The sequence below is a fragment of the Tympanuchus pallidicinctus genome, unplaced genomic scaffold (assembly GCF_026119805.1).
Source record: "Tympanuchus pallidicinctus isolate F22 unplaced genomic scaffold, pur_lepc_1.0 scaffold22, whole genome shotgun sequence".
Lineage (NCBI taxonomy): Eukaryota > Metazoa > Chordata > Aves > Galliformes > Phasianidae > Tympanuchus > Tympanuchus pallidicinctus.
In genome coordinates, this window is record NW_026294739.1 from 1 (window position 1) to 5,764 (window position 5,764).

Genomic DNA, 5,764 nt, shown 5'->3' on the forward strand with positions numbered 1-5,764 from the left:
TGTCCTCTCTGTAATCATATATACTTGTTTATTTGCTAAAAATCTAACAGTGGATTTTTTTTTTTTCCCCAGTGAATGACATAATATTATTGTTTCTTCTTTGGCTTTGAACTACTATTCAGAATTGTAGCCAGTGTCAACAGCTCCTCTAATTTCAGGTCGGAGGTTTCTTATTCTCTGGTCATCACTCACAGCTATAATTTGAAAATACTTCCCTGTCCTTCATTGAGTCCTTTTAAAGCACTTCAGTTAAGTGCAGTAAAGGAAGACAGAGTTAGTACAGTTCAACCATAAATAGCTTTTCATTCTTGTAATACACTTGGGATGAGAGAGCAGAAGATGATAGTGACCCAAGCAGCAATCACTAATAAGCATTATAACAATAGTAAAAAAAGAGAGAGATCAGTACAGGAGCTTAATCATAAAGGTATCTTATGCAGACTTTGGAAGTTGGAAATCAATAAATAACAAGAAATCCAGTAAACTTGAGAGTGGGAAGAGAGTTGCAGGGATGGTGGTGATACAACTGGATATCTTATATTGTGATGAAGGCTGAGCCTTGGGAAAATCTAAAATAATTCCTTCTTTTATCCATAGGACTTCAGGTTGATTCAGTGATATCAGAATGGATATAAAAGGCAGCAGGACTAAGATTCCATGAGGAACAATAAATCTTGTATGTACTGCTTTTCCAGTTCAACTTCAAGTATCTTCAATTAATAGAGTGTCAGGAGAGGAGAGTCAGTTAATTCATTTTTATGTCATTAAATCCATTGTCCTGAAAAACAACTGAAAATAGTGTGTAAGCAGCCTTACCTTCATTATGTCTTCAGATTACAGAAACCAGATTCAGTAACTAAGACAAGGAACATTTATATGACCTCTAATGCTTCTGCTTAGGTCAGCGTAGGATAGATTTGTACAGGCAGGGTCTGTCCTTCCATCTGCAATATAAAGGAGTTCATTCTTCTCTCAAACAAATTCCATTGTATGTACTTTGATGAAGCAGGTAAAATAAAATTTGTCTATTTTTTCTGCCAGCTCTCTGAGGTAGTGTATTAAAAGGTGTTGCTTCTCCTCACAGACACTGAATCAATTACATGGATTTCTCTATTTTGCTGCTGAGAGGTTACAGATCAGTAGCACTATGCTGTTTACTGATGTTGGAGTATCAAACCCTCATTTCAGAAGTTTTCTGACAACACAGCATTAGTATACAGCTCCCAGAAAGCTGAAATAACTAAGTACTCAGTAAAATATCACACATCCTTGTGTTTCCAAGTCAAAGAAATAATGTGCATGCATCTTAAAGCCAAGCAGAAGCTTAGTTACATATGTTTTCTTGGGACAAATCAAATTTCAGTTATTTTAACATGCTTAATAGAATTGTTTAATTCATTTATCATAAATACTACATTTCAAAACAGTGTGAAACAGTACAGTGGATATTATTTTTGTAGTGTTATAATCAAGTTATGTAGTCAAAAAAGTTAGTTACAAAAAAGTAGGCAAAACATCAAGAATTTTTTTATAGATATATTTCAGTGTCTGCTGAAGTGAAACAGGGAATTTCTTTCAACTTTTATTGTTTTTGGATTAAGGTTCTGCAAAAAGCAGCTCGTTAGCCAAGCGGAATGTGTGATACTGATATACTGATTCAGGTAGGTGCTATAAAACTATTACAGAATTGCTGTTAATAGAACAGAGAGAAAGTTGTGATCCTGTTTTAACTTTGGTTAAGGACATGTGTACCTTGGAATCAGCTACCTATTAGTGTCTGCAAAGATGAAAACATCTCTGTATGTTTATAAATAATATATACATTAAATACTTTTTTTTTTTAGAGAGAGAAAGTGTATGGCAACTGGAGAGAGGAAGATACTATCAGAAAAAAAACACCCAAACATTTATCTCTGATTCTAAGTATAGATATAGATCCTTAAATTTATACTTTAAGAACAGTGACCAATGTTTCAAAGTGCCTAAACTCTAGAAATATTTCGGTGATCTTCGCTTAGCTCAGTGTTAACTGGTTCATACCAAAATTAAATGCAAGAAATAAATATCTTTGCTGGGTAACATATTACTTGAGTTTAGTATTATCATAAAATAACAGAATCTTCTGAATTAGAAAGTCATCTAATCCAACTCCCTTGAAATGAATATGAACAAGCTGCTCAGAGCCTGGGCCAGCCTGATCTTGAATGTCTCCAAGGACAGGTGATCCATCCACCACCTCTCTGGGTGATTTCTTTCAGTGCCTCACCACCTTCATAGTAAAAAAAACCTTCTTTGTATCTAATGTGAATTTATCCTTTTACATTTTAAAACCATTTACATTTGTCCTATCGCAACAGACCTTGCTGAAGAATCTGTCCTCTTCTCCTTATAGCCCTCCTTCAGATACTGAAAGGCTACTATCACATCTCCCCAGAGCCTTCTCTTTTCCAGGCTGAACAGTCCCAGCTCTTTCAGCCTGTCCTCACAGGGGAGGTATTCCATTTCTGCTCATGCTCTAACAGATCCATGCCTCTCCTGTACTCGAGAACTCCACGTCAGGATGGAGTACTCCAGATGTGGTGTCACCAATGCAGAGCAGAGGGGCAGGATCATCTACCTTGACCTGCTGACCACGATTCTTTTGGTGCAGTCCAGGACAGGAGTGGCTTTCTGGGCTGTGAGGGTACACACTGCTAGTTCATGTCCACTTGCTATTTACTAGTATCCCTATGCCCATTGTGGCAGGGCTGTTCTCTCTCCTTATATCCTTCAACTTGTACTGATACAAGGGGTTGGTTACCATTACCCATGTGCAGTACCTTGCACTTGGATTTTTTGAACCTCATGAGGTTCTCCTTGTCCCACTGACAAAGGCTGTCTAAGTCTCTCTGAGTGGCATCCCATCCCTTAGTCATCTTGACCTTATCACATAGCTTGTTGTCATCCACAAACTTGATGAGAATGTACTTGATCCCACTGCCAATGTCACTGCTGAAGATATTAAAGAGCATTGGTCCCACTACTGACCCCTGAGGAGCACCACTTGTTACTTTCTCTAGCCAGACATTGAGCCAATGACCACCACTCTCAAGGTATGACTAGACTAAACTTTGTTCATCAGTCCACCTTTCAAATCCACACATTTGGAATTTGAAAAGAAGGATATGATGGGGACTATGTCCAAGTCTCTACTGACATTAAGATAGATGACATCAAGCATTTTCCTCATCCGCTCATGTAGTTATTCCATCATGAAATCCACTAATTAGCTTTTCAAAATTAGTTCTTATTTGTAACACTGAACATTATAAATTGTATTTTCTTTACATAGCAGTATCTAATAGCTTTTCCCTGAAATGAGCTTGTTTCTGAAGAAACAAAAATTGGATTCACTACTTTAGAACATTTTATATTTTTTCTTCGTCAAATCCTAACGATTTTAAATGCATAGGTTTTCTTCAGTTTTGTTTATTTTGTGGGGTAATTTGATAAATTAATGTGTATTTTGTAAAGCAAACAAGTGTCAGGCAGTTAGTACATAGCATGATAACAGAATTGCTCTTTGATTTGCGTAGTAGTGTTCCTGTTAAAAATTCTGCTTGCCAGTCTTTGAGATTAAATTCTTTTATATAGAATGAGTGTGTTAAGTCAAATGATGTGAATCTGCCTAAACCACTTTCTTCTTGTATCAAGCAGTCTCAGAATTCTATAATAATCCTTCCTTCCTAAAACTTTGGAATTGCTTTTTAGACACAGTCTTTGTTTCTGTGTTTAATTGTTACAATATCAATATGTCTTATGTACTTTGATACATTCAATAAAGTGCACTAGCACAGCAAAATATCATGGCTCAGTATTAACTGATTCATAGCAAGCAAAGAAATATATTTCCAAGAATAAATAACAATTGTAATTTTTTTTAATTGTCAGCAATACCTGTAGACAGTATCTTCTAGAACTAACAATGCAAAGGCAGATATACATATGCAGTCATAACACCAAAAACAAGATCACTACTGTATTGTAATTAATAAGTCATTCTCTTCTATGAGGCAGTTCTTTTGTTTATTACATAATCCTAGAATGCATTGAAATAGCAAGTATCAACTAGTAACAGTATACACTAGACTCCTTATCTGATTTGGACTAACAGGCTTACAGCAGGTCAGAAAAAGACTCGTGTAAATACTAAGGACAGAGAACTTTCTAAAAAGTAAGCAGCTAATCAGCAGTATTTAACCTGTAGGGAAAAAAAATTACTGTGCTTTGACTAATTATAGAAATATTTATAAGGCCCCATCCATACAGAACTCAGAGATTTACAGTGCAAGTAGTAAGAATCCCAAATGAATTTCTGTCCTTTTCTCAGAGCTGAAGTTAGAAAAGCACTGGACTGGGCTCCCCAGGAAGGTGGTTGAGTCACCATCCCTAGATGTTTTAAAATCCGTTTGGATGCGGTGCTCAGGAACATGATTTAGCAGAGGGTTGTTAGAGTAAAAGTAGTATGGTTAAGTTATGGTTGGATTAGATGATTTTTAAGGTCTTTTCCAACCTGAGTGATTCTATGAGTGTAAGTGAGAAAACGACCTGCCAGAAATCACAAAACATACATAGAAATTGCCTGTAGCTCTGTCCAGGGTTGAAGCCTAGCAAGAAACCTTTTTTAATGTCTTTGAACTATTTCTAAAAACTTTCTGAATTCTGCCTCTCCTCCATTCTTTACATAGCTACAATGTATTAGCCAATGATAATTATCTCAAATTTCTTTTTGTACTGTTTTTAATTGCTACAGTTTTCCAGAGCACATTGTGTATAAAACCTAACTAGATAATCCTTACTGTAAGGGGCTATGAGTCCTTTCCATTTTGATTGGAGAAGATAAAGCCATGGATATATTTTATTTAATTTATGATTATCTATTTATGATCAGATATGATACAAACTATGGAACACTTACAAAGCTTTGCTTTCTGTGCTTTGATTGCTTCTGCATTTGCCAAAACTCTCTGTCCCTATTACTCTAGTTGTTCAACTGTGAAATATCAAAAGGATATTTTGATATAGGAGTAGAAATTATCCCACAAACAAAAACAAGTGCACAAACTTGAAGTGCAATTTCTTGCTCAAACCAGAAAGGCCAATAGATTGGTAAAGAGCTTGACACTGTCAACATGTCAACACTTATAGAGAATGCAAGTAACAAACTTTTGGTGGATTTTTTTGTTGTTGTTGTTTTTGTTTTTGTTTTTGTTTTCAACAGGAGAACAAAAATAAAAACAAAAAAGGAAAGGTCATGCTTAACCGATCTGGTGGCCTTCTGCAATGGAGTGAAGGCGTTGGTGGACAAAGGGAAGGTGACTGATGTCATTTAGCTGGACTTGAGCAAGGCCTTTGACATGGCCCCCACTGCATCCTCTAAATTGAGGCCACCTGATGGATAAGGAATTGGTTGAAAGGATGCAGACAAAGGGTGGTGATTAATGGTTCTATGTCCAGGTGGAGGCCGGTAACAAGTGATTTCCTCCAGGCGCCTGTCCTGGGGCCAGTGCTCTTTCACATCTTTTTGTACTGACATCAGTGAGACAATCGAGTGCACCCTTGGCAAGTTTGCTGATGACACCAAGCTGAGCGGTGTGGTTGACACGGTGCGAGGAAGGGATACCATTCAGAGGGACCTTGACAGGCTTGAAAGGTGGGCCTGGGTGAACCTGATGAGGTTCAACACAGCAAAGTGCAGGGTTTTGCTCTTGGGCCAGAGGAATCC

General features: G+C 37.0%; 1 long non-coding RNA gene across 1 annotated transcript; it reads left to right on the plus strand.

Moving 5' to 3' along the window:
- The first annotated feature begins 1,436 nt into the window (after positions 1-1,436).
- On the plus strand, positions 1,437-3,841 carry LOC128082686 (uncharacterized). Its single transcript, XR_008207789.1, has 2 exons — positions 1,437-1,661; positions 1,845-3,841. It is a non-coding gene; the product is annotated as an uncharacterized LOC128082686 (long non-coding RNA).
- Positions 3,842-5,764: the final 1,923 nt, after the last annotated feature.